This window comes from Lacerta agilis, chromosome 1, assembly GCF_009819535.1.
Source record: "Lacerta agilis isolate rLacAgi1 chromosome 1, rLacAgi1.pri, whole genome shotgun sequence".
NCBI lineage: Eukaryota > Metazoa > Chordata > Lepidosauria > Squamata > Lacertidae > Lacerta > Lacerta agilis.
In genome coordinates this window covers 52,645,305-52,671,519 of record NC_046312.1, presented here as the reverse complement: position 1 = coordinate 52,671,519, position 26,215 = coordinate 52,645,305, and the positions used below count along the sequence as shown (strand labels likewise).

The following is a 26,215-nucleotide window of genomic DNA, read 5'->3' as shown; positions in this document are numbered from 1 at the left end:
AGGTTCGAAATGGAAGTCATTCACTTGTGCAATATGCTCACACATATGCTCATGAGGATATTTTTTCCCCCCAGGAACAATCCAATAACTAAAACATAAAACCTATGATTTCATTCTTGAGCTATTGCCATCTTTATGCTTCAGCAGAAGCATAAAGTAGAAGCCTTTGATGATAACTGCAGTGTCCAGGCTGATTCATGTGTGGAGAAGCAGTATTTTGGGTCCTGGGGTCTTGTGGCTTCAGAGGTCACAACTAGTACTTTGAATTGAGCCCAGAAAGTAATTGGCAGCAAGTGTACTTGAGCCAGAATCTGTGTAAAATGCTCAGATATTCTGGTCCCAGTTAGTAATCTGGCAACCTAGAGATTTCTAGGGCATAGGCGACTGAAATCAGGTTATTTCTGTCCAGACAGGGAAACCAAGCAAGGGCCAGTAATGGATCCATATGCATTCCCCAAGCAGTGTACCTTTAAGATGTGTGAAACTCCTCCCAGAACAAATAGAACAGGATCCCATAAATATGTTGCTTCGGGGGACACTGTGCTGGGCAACAGATTCTTTCAGACAAAGCAGCACATTCTGTGATAGTAGATGGGGGGGAGGAAGGGAAGGGAAGGGGGGACATTGTTGATCTTAGTCCCCCTAGTTCCCTTCCCTTATCCAAAACATCAAATTCACTTTCTTCATTTTTATTGCACCTTCTAGAGTCTGACAGAAGTGCCCTGCCTGTGTTGCTTGATGATAGGATTTCATTAGTCTATAATGACATTTTAGTGCTTGTTTTAATCATTTCAAGTGCTATTGCTTCCTGCTGTGAGAGATTGTTTTAAATACCAGAAGGTGCACTGCTGGGGTAAGGGCTTCCCTTGTCACATACCAATATATGCAAAAAGAAAAAGAAAAGAAGTTGGGTGATATTTTGCATGGTTTATGAGGAAATATTAAAAGCTATAAGAAAATATGAATTGTTTTCAGATTAAAACCTGGCAATGGGTATTATTTACAAAACGTTAACATTACCAAAGTCACAGAATGTTACCAAAGTCAGAGAATATGGGATATAATCAGGGCTTTCCCCCCAGCTGAACTCATCAGAACTCAGTTCTGGTACCTCTCAGGTGGGTGCCATTGCCATTCTAAGAGAACAAGTGTGGTGTTCATGATGAGTTCTGGCACCTCTTTTTTCTAATATAGTACTGGATATAATATACACCAGAGTCATCAAACATTTTGGGCAAGAGGCATATCTGGAATGTGGAAAGAGTGTTATAGGCTCCAGTTACAAAATGAGTGTCACGGGGCATGGCATAGCACTTCATTGTTGTTGTTAGGTGGGACTGTGGCATAACACAGTATGACCATTGCACCACTCAAAACAGAAGAGTGTGTGCCCACTTCTAGCATCCAATGAAATGTGGCCATGCTTAAGGAGCCATGTTCATTGTAGGAGAGGGTGAGCCAACGGTCTCTAATTCACTGTGGGTTTTTGAAGGGATATTTATTGAGATATTTTGGGGGGTGTCATGTTGATGAACCTAGTATAACATGTTTAAATCAATATCTTATCTGTTCTGGAGAAAATAACATCACGAGGGGTGAGTGAGCAGAACCCCAACCCCCAACCCTCAAATATTTTGTCAATAAAATAGTGGGGCTTGAGTTTCCTGGGAGAGTCAGGTCTATAACAACATTAGCAACCCAAAAAGCCCCCCAAAAAATTCTGGGAACTGAAACCTAGAGCACGAGTCATTTTCAGATCAGTTGTAAGAAGAATTGCACAGTGTCTCCATTTCCTGTAGCACCAATTGTAGTTTGCAACAGCAATTTTTGCATGCTCTCTTCCTTCTACCCTTTCTTGTTCTTTTCCCAGTCCTAACAGGTCATAAAATAAAACTCACAAGGGCTAGAGAGTGAAGATGAGCTCAACTAACAGTTGACTAGGAGGTGCAAGGTAAATGTAGTTTATAACAGGGCGGACATACGTCCAGGATTTCCTGGACATAGATGGAATACGGCAGTTCGAAACAGTGTCTGGGCAGAAATCGCTAAAATGTCCAGGAAAATCTAGGCATATGACAACCCATGTTAGAAGTCTAGATTTTGACAAATTTCCTTTAAAACTAGCTAAAACTAGCTTTAAAACGTCAGTATTTTAAGATTTTGCAAAGAAAGCTCAACAACTTTTGTGTCTGGATGTTCACTTTCTGAAATACGGCAACCCTGGTTTATAAGTACATTAATTCAATGAGTAGGAAGAAGCTCATGAATCAAAGTTCCCAATGAAAGTTAGGAAGGGGCCCAGAGAAAGAGGGAGGGTATTTTGAATGATAAAGAACTTCTAAGTAGCAGCCAACTTGGACTAACAAGTTCCAGGCATGGAATGAGTCATTTTTATCTTCTTACGGGTCTCCTGCCTATATTCGGTTATTTTCTTTTTAATTGGTTTTTATCAATGGTTTTCTTGTTTTACAAATAAGTAAACAAAAAAAGTACACATGGTGTCTCCACTGTTAATTCACAGAGTCTTTTGCACAGTTCGCTTGCATTCGGTATAAGACACTGTTGTCATATACATTATGCAGTTTTATGTCTTCCCTGATCAATGGAAAGAAATAGCATCTTAGCCTGCAGTCTGGCACTTCATCATTCTTCAATATTTTCCTGGCAGGACTAGTGGAGCTCTGCCAGAAGTTTGTGGAGATTTGTGTATATGGCATGGCAATTCTTCAAGAGATTTTATAGTCTGGCCCACCACATAGTCTGAGGGTTTGGTGGACTGGCCCATGGCTGAAAAGGGTTGCTAACCCCTGCTCTTGGGCTTGCCAATCAGAAGGTCAGCGGTTCGAATCCCAGCAACAGGGTGTGCTCCCGTTGCTCGGTCCCAGCTCCTGCCAACCTATCAGTTTGAAAGCACACCAGTGCAAGCAGATAAATAGGTACCGCTCCGGTGGGAAGGTAAATGGCGTTTCCGTGCGCTGCTCTGGTTTCACTATGCTGGCCACATGACCCTGAAAAACTGTCTGCGGACAAACGCCGGCTCCCTCGGCCTGTAAAGTGAGATGAGTGCCAAAACCCCAGAGACGTCCACAATTGGACTTAACTGTCAGGGGTCCTTTACCTTTACCTTTTGAAGGGTGTCATTAAGTTTCAGGGCTCATACCTAATTTCTCTGTATAAGACCTCAGATGAGTCAGAATCCAAGAAGCAGCTTGAGACTGGAATTATAACACTCTTATCTTTACATTACGCCTATGTGGAGTTTGGCTGGAGCTGTTCCAAGTCAGGGGTCATAGTCATGAAGTCAGTGTCATCTTTCAGTCATTGCAAATATCCTGGAAAGGGGGCTATCAAATAATCTAAGGTTGTGGAGAAAGTAGTGATCTGGTTAAATTTCATAATTATCTGGCCCTTAATGCTCAGGTGAATTATGAATTATCATTTCCCCAAGAGATTCTGCTTGCCCTCAGAATGTAAATCAAACTTGTCAGCATGCCTGTGGACATGTAGTTTTGCAAGGTGCTTGTCTATTCATAGAGATTTCAGGTTCCTATGAATATACGTATCCCAGGACTTTTTGGAGTTGATATGCTGGGGAGAGCATGGTCAGCAAAAACACAGGCAAAAAGAACACTTTGCATTACTTGGGGTCACTCTGCAAGAGAACATCACTAGGCACAAAATCTTGTGTTGGTTCCCCTTTCGTTCTACCCTTACTTGCTACAGCAACCCACACAGGACATATGCTCTTTCTCCTGCTGCCTACTCCATATGCATCTCAAGATGGCTAGCTTTGATTAATTAAGATGATTTATCTGCAATCAAAAGATGGCCCAATTTTATCACAGTGTTTATTCATTTAAAGTGTTCATTCCCCCAAATCATCCTGTAACTCTAACATCTTCTACCTCAGTTTGCTTGTCGAATTTGCTTCCAGGGATCATGAGTCATATCTGGGGAATGAACATGACTGGCAATTTTGAGTCAAAGGGTTACTCCTCTGACCTACTTCCAACAGGATCAAAAGCTGCAGGCTGGCTATGGAATGCACAGATAAAACACAGCTAGACAGTTACATGTAGGTAAGAAGTTTGGTTCCAGGTTTTCCCTCCTTAAAAATAGTAACAACAACTCTCAACTGTGCCTCTACAAATGCTAAAATGAGCAAACATGCCACATGCTTGCACATCAAAGAGATATAATGAAGCAAATTTTGATCAGTGCAGTTCTTTTTTCCCATTAGCAGATGAGGGGGGGGGGGGAACTGTTTATTTGTATATCTGAAATTGAAAGAGAAACTGAAAAAGAATCCTGCAATAAAGTTTCCAACAATAAAGGAGGAAATTATTTTGGATTGTTTTGATATGTGCAAAGGCTACTTTTTGTACATATTTTATTTGCATTAAACATTCACCACTCTAATCATGTTACACATCTGCTAAGATGAAGACTGGCCCAGTAAATGTTGCTGTCTGCGACAGAACAGAAAATGCCGCCTTCGCATCAAATTCCCTGTTACTAAGACCAGTCAACTTATTTTGACACCCGATAAAGAAAATCTCTTGTCTCTACCACTTCCTGGCAGTAAAAATTTAATAATAATAAATTGTTCCTTTTCATGACACCCAAAATCAGCTGTCCAAGGCAGCCACCTCACTCTACTTAATTGTTAGGCCCCCTGTGGCTAAGGCTTCCCTTTCCACTTTATTATCTTATTTACTTGGCTACAGGTTAGTGAACAATAGAAAAAACATATCTCCCTTAGCAACCTAGTATTTGATTTAGTGGTTGCAGCTTTCAGAAACAATTTAGCATGTCGATTTATCCTCCATCCTCCTTTGCATTCAGTCCAAATCCATAATAATTCCTCAGAGCTGAGGGTACATCTTTGGATTGTCATTGAGATGACAAAGCAAATTTATAAGAGCAAAATGCAGTAAGAATCATGGCATCTCTTTATAGCCAAGTCCCCCAATATCTCTCCCATAGACAAACATTTCTACTTATAAAAACCCTTCCAAATATATTTGGTTCATGGACTGAGAATATCTGGGCCTTTTGCAGCACCTGCATTGATGGCCTAGGAGACCAGGCTCTGAAAACAGTCTAGTAATTTTGTCCCAGAATAACTGATGACAGGCTTCAGGGGACTTGAGCTCTACTAATATCCTATACTGTACATGTCTACTTATAAATAAGTTCTACTGTGCTCAGTGGGATTGGAGTGCACTGGATTGTAGCCAATATTAATGCTCTAGCTTAAAGGTGAAGGGCGCTGTGATACAATGCACTCTGTCTTTTTAATTAATAGTAGTGGTCCACAAGGCTCGGGTCATGGGTAGTTGTGCCAAACTCTTGGTTTACAACACTTCAGAACCTGGAGCATGGAGAGAAGTTTTTATACTAGGCCTGGCTGGAAAATTAATACTATCTGCAATTACAGAAATTTAGGCAGAACAACTCTGTTATCTTCTGAAAAGGCCCCAAAGGCTGAGCACATGCATTTTATGGGTGCTCACCAGCCTCAGCCCTTAACATTCCCAGCCTCAGCCCTGGAACCATTCACAATATCACTCAAACCTATTAATAAAATATCCCTTCCAAAACGGTCCTGGACTACTGCAATTTGCTATATGGGGGGCTGCCCTTGAAGACTGCTGCTAGAAATGTGGTTGCTAGGCTAATAGGTGGGGCAGCCCAATGGGACCTTGTTTTGGTGGTCTTTAAAGCACTGTGCTGGCTGCCAGTGAGCTACTAGGCCTAATTCAATGTAGTAGAATTACCATATAAAACACTAAATGGCTTATGACACAAATACATAAAATTAGAACCTCCCTCTGTATCAACCATGTTGAACCCTACAAGAATTAGGTGAGGCCTTTTTGGTGCCCCTACCAATAACTGACCCATGACAGGGTCTTTTCAATGGTGCTTCCCTGTTTGTGGAATTCCCTCATTATTGACTTTCAGGAGAAGGTAAGAACATTCCTGTTTAACCAGGCATTTGATGGCCGAAAGATGCTGTTCTTGGCAACCCTGAAAGAATGTTTCAAACTATTTCTAGAATGTTTTGAGTTGTTGTTGTTGTTGGTGGTGGTGGTGTTTGCTACCCTGGGCTCCTTCAGGATGAATTACGGATATAAACTGAATCAATCAATCAATCAATCAATCAATACATAATATTCTATACCTTAACTACATTCCTCCATTAAAATAGAATTTCCTCTTCTGTCCACATTCTAATCTGTGATCCAAGTACACCTGCTGCCTCAACTTGGCAGCAGGAAACCATTCCCACCAGAGGGTGAAAAAGTGCTTATTTTAGACACACCTTCGTCGACAGTAAAGGGCACTTTTTGCAGACGTCCTGTGGGTAGGCTGCCAGTTTGACGTTCAGGGAAAATAAAAATACCAGTTTAATAAAATGCTCCAACAGTGCAGGCAAACAGTATGGAATATTACATTTGTCCTCCTCAAGGAAAAAAAAAAAGCCCAACAAAAAACTCAGTAGCATCAAGGTTTCAGGATTGCAGTAAATTTGAGGAGAAAGAGGAGCTATGCTGGTCTTAAATGCTATCAAAGAAAAAAAATGAACATCACCCCCCAAAATAGTGTCCAGGTAGGAATGATTATTTAATGGTTTTCTAACAGGGCCCAGCTGGTTCATTCTCAGCTTTGCAACAGAATACTTGTGTGGATCTGCACAGCTGATTTAATCTTGCCACACTTTGGTTTTACTGTTATAAATTGGTAATCACACCAGAGCTCAAATTACAGAGGAAAGAAGAAGAAGAAAATAAGAGGACTTAACTCATGAAAGGCCGTATTCGGGGGGGGGGGGGGAAACAAACATTCCTTCTATAGTAAAATCCTGTATATTGTAGGATAAATCTTTTGTCATTTAATACAATAATTCACTACACATTCATTGTCTTGAATGCTAAAATGGGAGAATAGTAATACAATTGTATACAAACAATTACAACATTATGAGGTTTTTTTTAAAAAAAAATCTCCTCAGATGTTAATAGGTTTGGGAACATGAGTGAAATGTTTTTCGCCCAGTGCTGAAAATACACTATATTAATAAATTTAGTAGTACCAGGTTATCCTCCCTGAGGCGAGAATTCTAATAAGTGACTAAGGATACTTAAGGAACTTGATCATAGTGAATTCTGGTACAAACTAAGGCACCATTTACACTATATATTTAAAGCAGTATCATATCACTGTAAACAGTCATGGCTTCCCCTTAAGAATTCTGGGAACTGTAGTTTTTAAGGGTGCTGAGAGTTGTTGGCATGATTGCATTACCCTGAGAGAGCTACAATCCCCAGAATCCCCTGGGAAGCAGGTTTGATTGTTAAACCATTCTGGAAATTGTAGCCCTGTGATGAGAATAGGGGGTCTCAATACTCCCGGTTGCTACTGTACCTAAGTTAAAGTACTTGGAAATTAAGTAATCACTCATTCTTCTCCTGTCTACCCATGCCTCCACGTCTCTCCTATCTCACATTTCAGCGAGTCTATTTTATATTGTGTGCATTTTAGGATTGGCATCTGTCATACTGGTACTATGTAAAGTCCTACATACATAAATAAATATAACAACAGTTTGGTGTAATCTGAAACTTCTTTATAATTCAAATACCCATGAAAAGTGGGGGGTGCAACGCCATAAATTCTGTAGCCACATAATAATGATGTTTACGTCAGATGGTATTTTCAAAAGCACTCAAATATTGATCTAACTCTGCTCCAGTGGTGAAGTCAATGGGGATTTCACCATTGATTTCAGTAGGAGGAGAGAAAATCAATTCCCAGCACTTGTGAAAATTTCACAGTCGGTCATTACTGATTGAGAGAATATTCAAAGAACTAATGATGGGGGTTCAGTTTAGAGCTTCATATCCCATTGCGCGCCCCATGAGCCACTTGACTCTCTGCTTTGTTTGGAAATCTATATGTTTAGCATTTAAAGCTTTTTTGCTTTCCTTGCTTCACACCTAGCAAAGGCTTTCCCCCCATGTGCTAATGGTTTAATTATATTCTTTCCCCTTCATTTCTTTAGGAGTCATCACTAAGATTAAAATTCTTGTTCAAAGCAGATCTACGCAAGTAGGTGACTTTAGGGTTCATTTTCTAATTGATCAAACAAACTGCTAATTAAATGCATCTGTGCCTAATCAAAACATGGCTACATAAGCACAGTGTATCATTTAGCTGGGTGCATGAGATTGTATTCATCAAGGGGAATGAAGACTCAGCTTGATTAGTAAGTGGTGAAACACATTCAAATCCTTTATTTAGGCCAACTTATACCAGAAGCCATGTTTAATTATTTATGCAGATTTTTTTATTAAAAGATATACAAGTTTTACTCCTTAATCTGATGTGCTCCAAGTAGCCCAACAATGCTGCTAATGATGCTCTTGCCATTTTTAGTCTTTGCACCCCTTTGTTAAAGAATAAATTTCTCCATGTTTCAAAGAGTCATATCTATGTATGTATGTGCAAGCGTAGAAAAAACAGTGAGGGAGAGGCATTCTCTTATATACTGGAAAGTGTTGCGTGGAACTATTCAGGCCTATTCTTTTGTGTTGCTGCAACTTACCTATCTGTTTTGCTGCAGAGACAGATCTCCTGCATTGCAGAGACTGGAAAAACATGGGTTATTTAGCTTCCACTTTCAAGGTTGCTTAACTTTTCTCCTGCTTAGCTGTCTCTTGGTATCTTCTATTCTATACCACCCTTTCCTTTCACTTCCAAACTGCATGGGCACATAGAAAGACAAAAGGATCTGAGTAAAGTACCTCACTTTCTAATTCAGGAGGAACGGAGATACCGGTACCTGTCCCGTCCAGCCAGATATTTATTCCAACTAGAAATACCCTCTCATAGAAGAGCATTTACTCTAGCCTGTAATCACATAATGCCTTCAGCAGTTCTCCAAGGGAAGTACAAATGGACCCCATTATGCGAGAGATACTCCATGTGCAGATCTGGAGAGGTGGAAACTACTGGCCACATACTCTTGCGATGCTGCTACTATGAGGAGGTGCGAGGCGAGTTTATCCACTCGATGCTGGCTGAGCTACCTGGACACTCGGACAATTTCTATATAGAGTGGCTTCTCTCAGATGCTAACGCTAATGTGACAGCAAAGGTAGCCAGGTTCTGTGCTAGAGCCATAAAAAGTCGGTCCAATCTAGTCCGCAGTACCCACACAACTTCAGGACAGAGCTAAAGACGAACCAGTGCTATAACCGGCTGTAGCCCACTTTTTGAAGTAGTGATATCTTCTTTTATCTAAAAATTTTAAAGTTTAAAGTTTATATTTATAGTTCATATTTTAGCATGTATTTTGGATTGTTTTTTATGGATATGTCTGTGCTGGTTGAGAACCGTAACAAAAAATCTATCTATCTGCATGGGCAAATGGCTGGTACCTATTGCCTTTGGCTCTGCCATTCTCCCCTTGACTATCTTGACTCATATTTTTCTAGAACTCTGGTTGTTGTTTTTTTAATTCTTCTTCTTCTTAAACTCTTTTAAAGAATTCACTGTGGATAAGTTTTGTCTCTCAAATGGTGAAAGGAAATACTTTCCTTTAAAACAAAATGGATGAGTGCATCAATCTCAGATCTTCAGTAGCCACCGTCTCTGGCTTCCTTCACTTCAATTAAAGCACATGGGAAGGTGTCATGAAGTAATGTCTGCTTTTTTCTAGTGATGTGTCAATTGCTATGCTATGGGAGCCTTTTTGGTTGAAGAGAGGGATTTTTTAAAAACAACAATATTTAAACAAAAAAATGAATATAGAAGAATTCCCGCAGGGCTTTTCAAATTATGAAGAAGTGGGGTTTTTTTGGGGGGGGGGTGTTATGGGAAGAATAAGAAAAGCCCACAAACACACTGGTGTAAACTAAGTTGAATCCCACACCCATCAAAATTTTAAAGAAACTCTTCAAAAAATAAATAAATCCTAAAGTGCTCCATAAATGACAAAGAAAAATAGAAACCTCTTTTGTGATGGAATAAAACTCTCAAGGAGTTAGAGAACAGGTTTTAGTACATTGGCGGTACAATTTCATCCTTTAATGGAGCTGTTTAGTGACTTCCACTCCATTTCCACTAAGATTCCATCCACCTTTCCTCAGACCTCTGCTTTCTCTTTCCCTCCAAAGTTGCTTGGCTATATTCCTCTCTTGCAGCCAACAATATGCAGTTTCTCCTGTCCTGAAGAGTGGAGGTTTGTGACCTTTCATATATTGCAGGGTGAGTGTTCCATGCTTGCTGCCTGTGCTCTGTGGGCAGCTTCAGACTGATGCACAATGTTTGAAGCTGCTTTCAGAATACTTGAGTGCATAATTCAGGGTGGATAATTGCGTGTGTTGCACCAGAAATAGCAAGGAGTCTGGTAGCACTTTAACAGATTTATTGTGGCATATACTGTAATGCAACAATTAATCTGTTAGTCGTTATGAAGCGGCAAGTCTCTTTGTTGTTTTTACCTTCACATAACTATGTCTAAAGCCACTTTCTAGTATGCCTGGTGCTTGTTAATCCATGTCCTAAAGATAAACAAGTCGTTTTCATTTATCCACCATCACTTTGCCTCTTTCATTGCTCCTCTGCTGTTTTTTTTGTGTGTATATATATTGCAGATGTTCTAGTTACTGCTTATTGATTGTGGTTTGTTTTTACCTGTTGTTTCATTTTCTCAAATAATATTTTGACAATACCAGAATAAAAGGGGGAAAGACAAAAAAAACCAAAAACCCCACAGACATACAAAAATAAAAATTATAAATAAAGTCAATTATTTATGCTATTTACTCTAAAGCATCTGTACCATATAAAAACTTAGAATATTCCAAGGCCACCTTTTGACTGAAAAAGCAATATGCTTTTCTGCAATGCCCAAAAAAATGCTTCCCAATTTAACATAAAGGTATCTTGTTGCTGACTTTTATTTTTCTCATATAACATGTCCATTTTGCCATTAAAGCAAAATCCCAACAATTTTTTTTGTTTAGTGTTCTTTGTGACCTCAGTATGCTTGACACAGTTAACATATGAAACCATTTCTTATGTGTTTGTCATAACTAAGCCCTCTATATAATTTGATAGGGAGAAAGCATGGAAGATAATGTTGTGTAGAACAAAATGCTCATTTTAACAATTACCTGCAACGTCTTGCTCCCTCATTAAATAGCAACCTAGTTGTCACATTTCAAACATCCTCCGTGTGCTGAGCAGTAATTCTCTCCTCATGGTTCTGTTTTTTCCAGAAATTGTTTAGAAGACTCTCTTACTTTTTGAAAGGTAACAACAGGCCATTTCCCTCCGTGCGCATGTTGGATATGATGTACTATTTTACAGAATGTGTTACGGTTGTCAAAACACTGCCCTAGAAGTGCGATCATGGGTACCTAGGGCCACGCGCCATCATCATGCCACCAGCATGTTCATGTCACTCACTCACATAGCAGGGCATGGTGACATAGTGTGTGTACCCCAGGGGGTGTCATGGTGTAGCACATGCATACCCCACACTGTGTACACGTAGCTGCGCTGCACCTTGTGGGTACCTGGCCCCCTCCTTTAAAATGTTGTGGGAGCCATGACACCCAGGGCCCCTTGGCCCTGGCATCTATGCAAGAAGGGGACCTAAGCACCACATGACCACACTTGAATGGGGAGTGTTCTTTGAGATTCCTCTTCAGTTTAATTAGAGAATAAACCTTTTTACTTTATTTTTATGTTACCTACCTGTTTTCTTTCTCATCTTTAATATCAACAGAGCTTCTTAATGTGGAACTTGAGTTTGAATGTACTCTCTCTCTCTCTCTCTCATTTTGCAATGAGGTTCCTCACTTTTCATGCCAAATTGGCCTCTAATCCCATACTGGCTGGGTGGCGATTGTGGCCCCTCCCAACTCAGTCACCATCACCCGAGCAGCCAGGATGTGTGGGGCCACTCCGACTGGTTACATTGCAGGGTGGGATTGCCTGCCAAAAGCCTAGTTTATGAACCATTCAATTGGTGGATCACTAGTAGGCTGAGTCTTGTGGTCAGACCTAGAGTCAGAAGCTTCCACTCTGGTCCGCCGGGCAATTTCAGTGCAGTCGGCAGACAAGCACCTACAGTTCGAAGTGGTGCGGTCCTCTTTTTCATATACAGATTTTACACTTATTCTGTTTCTTGCATAGTGCAGCTCTTAGGCACATCACTGGCAATCTCACTACTAGCGCTGTGTCAAAAAAAACCCTGCTTTTTAAAACCACCATTTAATGAGAAAATGAATTGTATTTGTCAGCAGCACTGTGTCACTGTCTATCATTCACTGGGAATAGCAAGTGGGTAGAGTACTGTTGTATCCATATCCTGCCTGCAGACTCCCATGGGGATTTGGTTGACTACTGTGAGAACAGAATGCTGGACTAGTCCGTCTTTCTGACCATTCCAACAAGGCTCTTCTTATGGACACCTCAGTATATTTTTACTTTTCCGTGTTGAATAACTTTAAAGTTGTTGCCATAGCTACAATCCACATTTTGCTATGTGTTCTTTCTTCCCAGAACTAACTCCCTTTGCCTTCATCCTTCAGACAGCTAAGATGCAAGGCACACCTTTCATACCAAACTGGCTGTGGCGGTACAAGAGGCAAAGCTGTAATCACACAGACACTTCCAAGAAGACATGGCTGGTGCTCTGCAAACATGCCCTTAGAATAGTACAAATGGGGATGCCAGTTCTGAATGATTTAAAATTGTAGAAACAAACACCATGTGACCCACATTATACATCTAGGTTCCCCAGCTACTGAAGTGTTTTTACAACCTACTTTCCAATGTTGCTGCTTTCCCTGTATGCCTCCGCACGGTAGACATAGCTGAAGGGCAAATAGGCTATGTTTCTCAAAAAGGCTTATTTTATAATTAAAGACTCAAGTGCTTCGTGTGGAACATGAATAATGTATCTTATAAATCTTCTTTGATATATGTATACACAATACTGAATCGTTATTTAGTGGTAAAACTAAAACATGAAATAAGTAAAATGTGGCCTAAAATGAATAAATGTGCATATGTGGGAGGAAAAGAGGCCTCCAAGATATGCAGCTCATAAAATTGTGGGAGGTTATTATTATTAGGCACTTGTACAGCACCTTTTGAATGAACACTTTAAAGTCATTTTCAAATAATTAAGATTGAGACTCAATATTCCTGAGAATGAGTTCTAATGTTCTTCCAAGACTGATTTATAGAGGTAAAGGAGGCACATTCAATCCATTTTCAGTATGGATTGAACCTCCTTTATAGAGTTAGCAAAGGGTTTGCATCAATTGGGGTCACAAACCAACAAAAATAAAAATGTGTATGCTTAGACAGATGACCACCAACCATACAGCAAAGTGTTTTCCATAGGTTCACATGGTAGGGAAACAAGAACTCGTATTTTCCAAAATATGCCAAACAGTCCTAAGTAATTTCTATTTCCTGCTTCCACTTTCTGACACAAGGCAACAGCAGGAAGTACAAATATGCCTTAGGTGGCCTTCAGACACATAGTTCTGCAGTGCATAACTTAGCACATCTTCCTGTCAATAAAATGTTCACACACAGTTTATGTCCTCTCCAAATGTTGTATAACAATAGGGCAAGCATTTTCATATAGAGTAGCCAAAACCAGTTATATATACAGCTCCGAAGGCATAAAAATAACCACGCCTACAGAAATGCACAGCACTCTTGAGACAGAAAACACAGATACTATAATGACTTTTACTTATGCAATGTAGTTGCTAATGCAGCCAGTATGATTGAATGGACTATATCTTAATGACCAAGTTATTGGGCAAAAATTAAGTCCATATTCAAATGTGTAAGGATCACTATAAAAATAAAACAGTAGTGAGAAAGAAAATACTTGATCAAGAACAGTGATTAGTGGAAAGCCACTAATATTGGTATAGTGGAATCAGTATAACCAAGCAAATGTTAAATCTGTTGGCACAGTGATAGATGAGAGAGTGGATAATCTTGGGATTACAATGCAGGCTGCAGTTAGAGTTGAAGGATCCACCCACCAAATTCAGCCTATTTATAATAAAGTAAAATGGATGCAGTTAAAACCCCAGAATGCCCACATGCTAGGTTATCTACTTGGCAATTCTACTTATCACTTGATAACCTGCATTATATTTTGATTTTTCTAAAAAAAAAAAAAAAAAAAAAGCAAATGCTGGAAAGTGACATAAAATTCTCTTATAAATATTAATATGGTTTACAAAGTTACAACCACTGGTAGATTGTCTTTTGAAGATCATAGCTTATTTTCCCTTCAACTACGTCCTTAAAACTTTGTGACTAGCATTCTGTAGTATTTGCAGGTTCTGAATGATATTCAAAGGCAACCCCAACCTAAATTGTATTGCAACAGTCCAATATGGAAGTTGCCAAAGTATGGATCACTATGCAAGGAAAAGCTGTAGCTGGTGAAGTGTTGGAGCTAGAAATACACCCTCCTAGCCACTATGGTCACCTTGTTCTCAATGTGGATCAATGAAAAGCTGATTCTCTTGCATATATGGGACTCATTTCTGACCATATAAAAACTGCATGAATCTTGGTAGAGCTGTTACTTCAAATGGAGGATTCCTATTACTAGTACAGAGCTCAGGAAACACATGTGTAAACACTTTATCCCACCTTTCCCTAACCTGTTGCCAATAGATATTTTGGACTACAACTGCCATACGTCTTGGTCATTGGAAAGACTAACCTATTCACGCAACACATGAAATAAATTTAAAGGAAAGGCAGAAATAGGAAAATTAGATTAAGCTGTTCGACAAGAGAATTTCCAAATTCTTGGTAGTGCAGAAGCCTAAAAGTTTGAATTTAGTCAATCTGAAAAGTGCTGGCATTTGGGAATTCGAAGCATTTACAAATATTTGCCATAATGTTAGAAAGGTAGACCTTTTCTAGGTTAATGTATGCACATTCTTCACAACTGAACAGATGCAGAGAGGGTGCTGCTTCACCAAAATGAAAGAAATGAAAAGACTTCAAAATTTGTATCAATAGTGAAAGAAAATGCTAAACCAGACTAATAAAAGCAAACACCATGATCACAATATGATCATGATAATATCAGATTTTAGTTTCACCATTAAAATATCTATTCAGCATAGCCAATTATATGTTGAAAACACAGTGCTGATGTTGTCATGTAGCATAAGGAGCAGTGTAAGATTTAAATGAGACTCATCTGCAATCAGAAACCTGAGCACTAAATGTGACATGGAACCAGGGATGGTGTGAAATTTTCAAGGAAAATTCATCTGTCTTGCAGAATTCCCATTTGGATGTCAAATGACTCATCTCAAATGAGCTTTCTTCCAGAGCTCCCACTGCATGCTGAACAGAAAAGGATTCTGAATTGGACCTCAGGGCTTATTTTTCACATATCAGTGATTTGGCACAAAGTGAGGAAACTGTTGCCCAATTCCTGGATATATGAGCATTCCACTTCTACGCCTTTGGCTGCATATATTGCCTCATATGAAAATCCAACAGATGCCCAAAGTGCAGTTTTTCAGCCGCCCTGGAATAGGCAACCTGATTGTTCAAACACAAAAAGGATTTGGATTTTCAGTTCTGAAATGTGTTCAGCAATTTTTCAGAGGGTGACAAGTAGTGATTTGGTCATGTGGAGTATCCTTTATACAAGGCTATTTTACTGCTATATTGAGGTGGAGAGTCACTTTGTGATGCCTCCATCACTTCAAAAAAATGGTTGCATGACTTGTAGAGGTTTGGAGCTTTTAGAGTTAACAAGCTCAACCAGGTTGTCCCACCCACAGGAGGAAGAGCGTCACCGGATGCTCTGTGTAATGTGTAATGTGATACTTGTTTTTCTGTATCTGGAGAACGGAGAAGGGAGAAGACGCAAAATGTCGAGCGTATCTCCCGGCATGGAGATTTATGCCTTGTAAAATAAAGTTTCTAGATTAGAAAGAAGCTGGACTCTGTTGTCTGTAATTGCTGGTATGCTGGTATGTACACACACCGCTGCGTGAGAGAAGATAACTCTGCTGATAGCACAGGAGACGGAAGCAAATGCGCACGTACAGCAGGTTCATGCACAGAGGAAGCATGCCGGGCTCCGTTAGTGTGCAGAAGTTGGTTTGAAGCCTTTCCAACAATCAAAAAAACGCTTCATGACTCATTCCACAGTTGGCTAACCGCTATGAGATGGCTAACAAGCTGTAGTAAGAAACGAGGAGGCACATGCTACTGTTCTCAATTTAGGACCTGAATAACAAATTGAATTGGAATGACACACAGAAGCCCTGAAACAGGTTATTTTGTTTCCAAACACTACAAATACAGACAGAAGTTGAATCTGGTGGTCACTGCATACCCCTAGTATATTGGAATATCTGTTATCATGGTAAATAAAATGTGTGTTTATTATATTTCTGGTTTCCTACATAATATTTAAAGATTATGATTCCACTACATGAGCGTTACCTATATAATGGGAAAGGAGCACAACTCCTTTGAGACAGTTAGCAGATGAAATGGTCAGTTGAGAGTGGTTCAGAATTCTATTCATTCACTGTAGATTTATCAAATCCACATCCTGATCTGAAAATTCTGGAAGCCTTTCTGAAATTCAGTCAGTTTTCAGTGTCTCATGCTTACATGAAGATGCATTATGTAATATCACAATATCCACATGTTCTGATTGTTTTCATAGCCAACCATCCTTATTCCAAAATATTTTAACTATTTTATGCCAAACACCCTTGAATCTCACTAGAGCTAGAGATGCTTGCATCTATTAAAGTGGTCTAAAGCTATATTTCAGGGACAGAACAGAAGGGTGGTATACAAATTTAATAAATGATAATGTTAATAGTATTGAGCATATTCTATGGAGCCAGAAGCTGCACTCAAATGTAGCACGAGTCCATTTATTGCCATTAATTAGCAATGGAAGTTTGTGGTGAAATGGAAGGCCATTCATGTCACATTTCTTCCCACATCTGCTTTGTGCCAGTTTCAGGAAGTGTACATCTGATGTGACATGGATGGATACACACCCAACACACATACAACACAAACACACCTTACCACAGGCTTCCCACAGGCTTCCAGTATTACCAAGCAGCATGGCAAAGTTTCCAAGATTTTCCAAATGGTAAAAAAGTTATAGTTTCTCCCATCCCACCGAAACTTGCCATGCGAGTGAATAGGGGAAACAAAGCGGATTGGAACCCAAATCACAGACTGAAGCAGTCTGAGCACATGAGTAACATGAATAAAGGGCAACTAAAGGAGGAGAAAAACCAGTGTATGCACAGCTTGCACGAAACAAAACCTATTAAGATCTCATGAGCATTTGAAAAATGGCAGCCTTGCGCTCAGTAAGTTGTGGACATGGAGCTATGTCACAATGGATCTGATAGCACATGCAAGAAGATACTGTATTTTTCCTTGTATAGGATGTTGTTTTATTTAAAAATTATGCTAAAAATTGGGGCTTATCTTATACATGGATAGTGGAGTGTTGGGACAGGTGATGGGTGGCTGCCACGAGTAGGAGATTGTCAGTGGCCTTTTTGTGGGTTACTGGTTGGTGTGTCAAGGTCCGCTGGCTACTGGCAGCTGCAGAAATAGGGCGGGCTCTTGGTGAGCATTCAGACATTTGGTGGCTTCGTCGGCAACCCCCTCCCCCCAAAGCTCAACAAGTCTGTGCAATCCCCTCCTTGAAAAAAAGCTCAGCAACTGGGGGCAATCCCCCCCAAAAAAAGCTCAACAACTCTGGGCAATCCCCCCCCCATTTTCTCAATTTTTAGTCCCCAAAAAGGGTGTGTTATATACGGAAGAATATGGTACCTTTGCATGCAAACAACACATATATAATATACGTAGAAATATACTAAAGTTAGAGTCTAAGGCCTGTAACATTATGTGGACTGTAAAGGTGGGATCATGCAAACAGGCAAAGGACATCAGTCTGCCTTGCCATTAGCGTCTCCATGTGACAGCTCATTAGACTGGCTCCTAGCAATGGAGTCAGGACCTAAGTACATTTGTGTTAGCTGGAACATACAAAGCAAGTAGGAAACTCCTGCTGGGAACTCAGGGAGAAAAGCTCTTAGATGTCTCTGCACAGGACTAAAGAAGTGTTCGGGGATAGGTTGCCCCATAGAGTTCTGTAGCAAAGTTGCCATTAAACAGCCAAAAGAAAGGCACCATCTGAGGTGAAAAACAAAAGAATAAAACCGGTAGCTGGTATAAGAGCAGAATGCCTGCTGCTAATAGCAACAAGGTAGCATGGCCATTAAAGATATACAGGGCTGCCAACCCAATTGTACAAAAATCCCAGTGAAAGAAAAGAGCTGTGCTTTAGTCATTTCAGTGGCTATGGCTTCTACAGGGCTGGTTCAAAAGGGGGAAGGTGTTGTTTCCCCCCCTGAAGATTATATATATATATATATGTTGTTGTTGTTCAGTCGTTCAGTCGTGTCCGACTCTTCGTGACCCCATGGACCAGAGCATATATATTGCAAAAGATGCAAACTGAAAAGTGCCCCTGAAAGAAAGGAGAACTCACACCTCTCTAATGAGGTAAACAGGCAACAGGCACACCTTTCATAAATTCATTAACAGTTTACGACCATATTCCAGTTGGCTGCTTTTCTTCTAAGCTTGGGAGTACTTATAAACTGTGTGAATGAATCTGAAAGCGCTATTAGCAAAGCCCCTTGCACTGGCCAGATGAGAAGCTATTCTCTCCTTAAAATCTTGGATTATGGAGCAAAGGATACAGCGGCTCCCCTATGAATAAAGGTTGCAGCATTTGGGACCTTTAATTTAGAAAAAAAAGGCAAGTAAGAGATTGTATGAAAGTAGTTTATAGAATTACATGTGGAATGGAGAAAGAAGAAAAAGGTTTTAGAAGAGGTGTAGAAGACAGATGAAATGATGAATGAACAACAGCTAACAGAAACAAAATAAAACATTTTTGGTGCTGTACTTTTGTTCAAATGTGTTCACAGGCAAAATTCAGAGCCGTTCCATGATTTTAAGTATGATTTTCAAATAACAATCCTTCCTCCTCTCTGCCCCACTCTGTGTGGCCTAGAAACCTGTTTCATTGAAATAAGTCCTCAGCCCTATTATTGAAAATATTGAGGACAATGATCTAACATCTATAATGAAGATAGTAACACTCTGAAATAGCTCAATTATTGTTATTTTTTTTCCTCCATTCAGAAATGAGTGAAGAATAAAGAGTAGATTATCAACTGAAAAGGAAGAGAAACACCTGTGGAAGGACAATTCAGATTCCTGCCAACATGTAGGTTGGAGCCAAATGGATACTAGTAGACAAAGGTGAATCCCTAAGGTGACTATTGAAAGCAAAAATAAAAACAAGCCTTTTCCTCTGACGTGAAATTCCCTGTTAAAAGCTACCTCTGAAATAAGAAAATAGATTATAATTTATTTCTGTATGAATTATGTGTGAACCTTCTAATAACACTCCAAAATTTAACTTGCATCAATTGCCCTAAATCAGCCAGTGTCCACAGCAGTCTGTTATATTTGTCAGCTGGACTTCTGCCCCTTTTCAACCCGACATATATTTAATGACCAACAGCTCAATTGGCTCATTCTAAATGTTTCTATCTATATATGTGAATAAAGGCTGCCTCTCTCCCCCCCCCCAAACAGGGAACTCACTTCTTTGAAGAAGATGCAAACATGGAACGTCATCACCTGAGTCTGCCTGAAGAAAGAGAGTCAGTACAATTCAACTTCTTCTTTCATACAAACTACAATGAACATTTCAGTTCTTTGCATCTATAGCCCAAATCTTGATCTCAGCAGCTAAATAGCAAGAGAACGACTGAGGAGGAGTCACATCACTGTTGGATCAGAACTGATGCTGTGAGGAGGAGGAAAGAGGAAAGCTTTGGCACACTTCAAATATATGAGTGTACCTCCCCATGCTGTCCTCTTCAAACATCACAAAGAATATATCCTTATTCCTTCGTGCCACAGGATGAAGCACAAAACACTGCAGAGGACTCCAATGTGTTTTTAGGGAGATGACAGGAAAAAAAAGATGTTCCCTTTGCTTGCTACATGTGTGTGGCATAGATATACACTGTAAAATGTAACAGCAGTCATTATTATACTGGTTTTCTCAGCGCACTATGCATCAAACTTTCAAGGCTTAAACAACATACTCTAATTTTTTTCTTATTGAATTTACAGCAGTTTTCAACTTTGCTGATCTGAAACTCAAGCCAGTTGTTCATGTCATGTGTTGAAAGGGTATTGACAATTCCTAAACTGGCTTAAAATGACATTATAGGTGACAGGAAATAGTTTATATGCTCAAGTAAACTCAGAGGAGATACAATAAACTTTTGCATGCCTTCATCCTTGTTGGTTCAGTATGCATCTAAATTATGCACCAACCCAAAAGGTTGAAGCCAAAGGGTTGGAGTCACCCTTATCAATAGTTTTGAACAACCTAGTGTGCCTTGGTGTTGGAGAATGTATCCCATGCCATTTCAGGGCAACCTGCTATACTCTGGGTTAGTTCCATCAGAATCAGGCTCAAAATTCAAGGTCAAAGAGAAGAGCCAGCAGATGCTATGTAATGAAAGATTAGTTCTCAGGGCAATGTGTGTGCCAGGTTCTCCAGGCACATCAATGGTGTCCAAGGAGATGCACAGTGGTTGAATTCTTGCTCCATCAGTGAAGTAGTGGTCATATTTCTGTGAATTGCAACTGCTCTGGGATGGTGGGGCCACCCAACTCTGGGGAGAAGGCAATGGGCTAATAAGCTTTATGTATTGGCTATCATGCTATTTCAATGAATGGAATGGGCTAACACACAACTGCAAATGATTCTTGTACCACTACCATAGTAAATTGCAGCACAAATCATTTTGAGGCAAATTGCAAGAACACCTTTAGCCAGTTAAGTTAAAAACAAAACAAAAATCAAAAGGGTTAGGACTTGGAAAACGACCAAGCAAACAATCATATTTTTTCTTCTTCCTGAGTTACCATAATTTTGGTGATAATCAGAAAAAAGATGAAATGAAATGAATGATACTTAAGAGACCAAGTTTCTGGAGGATGAGTCTCCCAATGAACCACATGTACCACTTAATGCTGCAAGGGATGTGCATTTGGAATTAATGATGCATTCAGCAAATAAAGGCTGGATTCAGATGGCAGCATCCTTCACAACTCATTTAGTGCTGTACATTGGAAGAGGATCAAGGACTCACAAGAGGATATAAGTGGTGTGCACAGGAAATGTGATAGTGTCTCCCTTCTGTGTGGTGTTACCCTAATTCCTGCATTCTGCGACATCCACAGCAAGCACAACTTCTGTCTCCACCATTAGATGGTAATGAGACCATGAGACATAGATTTCAGACTCTTGGGGGACAGGGACTTTCTCCTGAAGGTTTGACCCTCTGGTCAATGTGTCTCCTGAGGTTTCCCTTTCCAGTGCTAAAGTGCAAACTCCTCTGCCAGCCTATTTAGCTCCGTCTCTTCTCAACTGCCAATACTTTGCTTGCGATATTTGTAGGGGCCAAAATCATGAACCTACTAATCCTTGTCTAGCTTTCATTTGGATCAGCAAGAAAGGAACTGCACAGTCTCCCTGTGGTTTTACAGGGAATATCTCTCTCTCTCTCTCTCTAGATAAAACCCTCCAAAGATAGCTCAGTTTCTCTTTAAAATAACAAGATGTAGAAGGAATCACTAGGTAAGAAAATGTAGTGGACTATTTCTATGAGACAGACTTAGAAGGATCTGAGATAAGAGTAAGCAATGGATGGGGAAGGTAGAATATTAAGTACTATGTGAAGGAAAAGCTATATAAACATGAATAGGATAGCAGTCTCAGATACAAAAGTGCAGTTTCTTTCAGTAGAAATGGGGGAATATAAAAAGATGTGGGTCACTCAGCAATTATATATATATATATATATATATATATATATATATATATATATACACACACACACACACACACACACACACACACACACACATTTTGCTGAAAACCAATAAAATCTAAGCAAAGTGTTCCTCTGCTCTCGGAGAGCTCTTTAATTGGACACAAATATGATGCCGTTCCCAAGTCATGGAAGGACAGATCTAAACTGTTGGGGAGGGGGAGCTATTAGAATATATCAAAGGAGATCAAGGGTATAAACCTCAGAGATGGCAGAGAAAGCCAACAGAAGGTTAATCAATTCTCCTTTTAACTTTCATAAATAAGATCACGTTTAAATAGAAAAGGAGCTTATGGAGAAGACCATATATGAATGGCATTTGGCAGGTGGGGGGAGGTGGATTGAAGGTTATCAAATAAGCAATTAGCTTTTCTAGTAAAGAGCATTTGAAAACTGAAATGCTTAATTATCCTGTGTCATTCTTTTCACTTTGCCTTCATATGGGGATTGGGAAGTGAAGGTAACTAGACAAGACAGTGCCATCATCCTGCCTCCCAAGTTATTAAGCAGCTACTGGAACAGGCATAAGCCTCTCCCCGAGTCCCCTCTATATATAACTTTGGAAAGATCCACATATAGACAGATGTAATGCCTGTTTCATGCATGGGAAAGTCAGTTTCAAGTAATCTAGGAAATGGGGCAAGCTTATAAAATGAACAGGTTATGAATGCATGCTATTGCTGATTTCGACACCGGCATTATACTATATTGCTTTTTTATAAAGAACTCGCATAACTATGAAAGATTCCAATTAACTTTTGAACGATATATCCTTAGAATGATGTCAAAATCAGAATCATGCAGAAAGAGTATGATATATATATTATTAGGCTAAAAGCTCATGTGTCCATTTGCCAGGCACCAGCAAAACCAGTCTATGGCAATATTGCTGCGAGGACTATAAGCATCATTTGATTTTAAATGCTGTACTGTACTAAAATTGGAGAATGTCCTGCATTTGTCAGAATCTGACCGTGGCAGCATCAGGCTGTAAATGGCTTTAAAGTCCTAAATGGCTTAGGTCCAGAATACCTTAGGGATTGCCCCTTTCCATATCATCTTATCCACTACTGCTTTTATTTTTGGATTAAAAGGCTAGATTTTTATTATTTTTCAGCTGCTGAGAGTCTGTTTTGTTTTGTTTTGTTTTGTGGTGCTCTAATTATATTGTATTTTTAAAAATATATATGCTGTAAACCACCATGACTAGCATATTTACCCTGGATAAATTAATCAATCAACCAAAATAAAAAGCGGAAAAATAATTAAAAAATAGCTGACCCCATTTCTAGACACCCCAAACCAGCCACCATGCCAAAATCCTGGCCCAATGACTGCTGCTTCAGCATTCATTTTGTGCAATACTGCTGTACAATAAGTACTGTATTCAGTAGCACACTTCAACATTGGATGAATGATTTACACAACATCTGCATAGATTATATAGAGTTCTAGAGGATGGGAGGTCAGTACACACACACACACACAAAAAAAAACTATATATATGTGTGTGCAATTCTTTTCTTTTGGCATTTTGTATTAGGCTGCTTGTCAGCTAGTTTGAGAAAAATCAATGAGGCAAGCAATGCAATGCTAGCCTGAGCTATGCCTGCTGGACAGAGCTGCAGGATCACAACCAAATTGATAGTAAACATTCATAAAGTCATGCACAACACTATCATTGTGTGAGAGCAATCCTGACCCAGCAAAAGCTAAACACTAGCAGGACCAAAAGTGGGATAGTGGCGCTGGGAAAACAAATCTTTACTGGTATGAAATTAGCACAGGTAGCGGTGCCTTAGCTAAAAACACCTATCCACTAAAGTCAGGTGAGAGTCTTTGTGCCAAACACTTTACTTCCCAGCCACATTGCTGAATGTGATTCCAACTAACTCATTAGTCTATCAGTGCATTAGGGATATATCAGTCCCAATAAAGTTAATACAGCTCACATTTAACAGAGAAGCAGCATCACAGTGCCCTGGGGATGTTTGCTTATCTGACTCCAAAGTATATGAAAAAGGAAGAAAATCTCCCAAAATCCTTCCAAAGAAAACGGGGAAATGCCCATGAACATCCTCTCCCTTGTATGTCAAGCAATTGTATTGCTGGGAACTTAACATATCTCTACAGAAACATGAGTTTACAAGGTTAATTGCAACTGAGTTCTTTGGCAGCATCCTGAAAATCATTTATACTTAAAAAAGAAGAAGAAGAGATAGCTAAACAAGAGATTTTTCTCTTAACATGCAGGGTTATTTGAGCCCCAACCATTTTTCCCTGTAAAAAAAGGCACTCTAATCGTACTCATTAGCAACAAGATTTAAATAAGTAATTGGTGTTTTCACTTTGTGACCTTGAAGGAGAGCACAGCTTTCATGTACTTTGCATTCATTATTGCTAACAGAGCTCAGGGTCATCTGCCTTCCCCACCTCCACCCCCTGCTTTTATTTTTTAAACCCACTTTTTATAGGGATACTTCTGTCCACTGTGATCTGTGTCAGAAATCTCATTTACAAGAAGCCAGCCGAGCTCAAAATTGTTCTGCCTGCTCTAAATGTACAGTTTAAACCTTTTCAGCTCTGGAGATTTGGCCCATTTTATGGCTTAATAAAGATCAGCAAATAAAATGAATTTGGGGTCTCAGCACAGTTGCTTGTGGATTCCTGCCAGCATCACATATCCAATCATTCAATTAGTGTTAATAGCACTGTTTGCTTAGAATCTTATATACACAATAGGAGGGAAGGTTTTAGGTCATAATGCATTGGCAGAGGTTTAGGGACAAGCTTCACAGCATCATATATCTTCTATATAGCTGACAAGAGCTATTACCTCATTGATCTAAGCAGCATCAAATTCATCCTTATTTAAAACAACATGCAAACAAGCATTTCCAACATATCCACATAATAACTGCTACAAAAGATCCCCCCCCCACTCTATGGTATATTCAAAAGCTGCCCTACTTTTCTGGATTACACGATAACAAAATAGTACAACCACTGGGGTTTTTTCGGGGGGGGGGGCATTTTGTATCAAATACTTGAGCTTTGTAGACAAATGAAATAAATTCACTGTTTCCACACAAGATTCTTAGGGTGGAATTCAACCCTATGTGAACTATTACAAATGTTCTGTCTGCACAAGCATATCAGCTTGCCAGATGGAAAAATCCCCCCTCCGCTCCTCAGCTGTTGTAGGGGTTCTCCCACCCACCCCCATCCAATTTCAGGGGTGTGGGGAGAGGGGGAGAAGCTTCATTGTGCAAGTGAAAACTCTTGTGAAGAGCGTCTACTGACTAGGTTCATTAGGTGAATCCCACCAGTTCTACTGGTGGCAATTTGTACTCTGTGCATAGCACTGATGCAAACTCTACATACTGCTGATATACCCTAAGGGTCTAACCAGATATGCCATTTTTCTCACCTATAGCCCTGGTGGTCTTGCTTATTTGATCATAAAGAACTGGTCCAGCATAGCATCGCCATTCCTACAGTTAGATTCACAGTCATAGAGCTCAGTTCATCTGGTCTTTTATTCTATCCTAAACAAACAAACAAACAAACAAACAAACAAACAAACAAACAAACAAAAACCACTTTGCCTAGTCTGTGCAATAAGTTTTATTTCCAAGGCGATGCACTTCTGTCTTTCAGGAGATGAATCTTCTGCACTGCACTTGCTCTTTGATGTTAGGTTGGTTTGAATATTTTCAGTTGCCAAAAATCAAGAATGTATCTGGACCTGTATGGTGTATGTATGTGTTTATTCTACTCTTGATTGTCCTTAAATAGTCATATCTTGAACTTTTGGGTCAATATATGTTATACCACTAGTCCCAGAGTGTCATCAAAAGTCACCCAGAGGTTATTTCTCCTTAAATTCTAAACCTACTCCAACAGCATTTGATATTTATTTATTTAAACTGCTTACATGCTGCTGCCTTTCAGGGCAAAACCCTCCTGAGGCAGCTTACAAAAGATCATTAAAACCTTTAAAAAACAAAACAAAACAAAACAAAATACAGAAACTAAAAACAGCAGCAGTTAAAAAAACCCAGCTCAAAACATTTTAAACAGGACAGTTTGAAGCACATATGTTTAAAAAGTCCATTTGGTACTGTATAATTTTAGAAAAA

At 39.6% G+C, this 26,215-nt stretch overlaps 1 protein-coding gene and 1 long non-coding RNA gene across 6 annotated transcripts in view; one reads left to right on the top strand and one right to left on the bottom strand.

The window, feature by feature from the left end:
* The window catches only part of LRRC4C (leucine rich repeat containing 4C), a 593,943-nt gene that overhangs the window by 46,546 nt on the left and 521,182 nt on the right, over positions 1-26,215 (bottom strand). The window lies entirely within an intron of this gene.
* On the top strand, positions 8,067-13,016 carry LOC117046992. Its single transcript, XR_004426645.1, has 2 exons — positions 8,067-8,115; positions 12,583-13,016. It is a non-coding gene; the product is annotated as an uncharacterized LOC117046992 (long non-coding RNA).